We start from the raw sequence: 210 nt of genomic DNA on the forward strand, positions 1-210 counted from the left end.
CAACCCCGCCGAGTCCTCCCGCGATAGCGACGCCTCCCGCTTCTTCTGCAGCACCTCGGCCCTGAACTCGGCCCTGCCGGGAGGGGAGGGAGGGTGCTGAGCTGCTGCCTGGGGCTGGGCGCCCAGGGGCTTCTCCCAAACCTACCCCATAGCAAAGCCAGCCCCACCACCTGCAGCACCTCGGCCCTGAACTCGGCCCTGCCGGGAGGG

The sequence above is a fragment of the Fulmarus glacialis genome, unplaced genomic scaffold (genome assembly GCF_000690835.1).
Source record: "Fulmarus glacialis isolate BGI_N327 unplaced genomic scaffold, ASM69083v1 scaffold19913, whole genome shotgun sequence".
NCBI classification, from domain to species: domain Eukaryota; kingdom Metazoa; phylum Chordata; class Aves; order Procellariiformes; family Procellariidae; genus Fulmarus; species Fulmarus glacialis.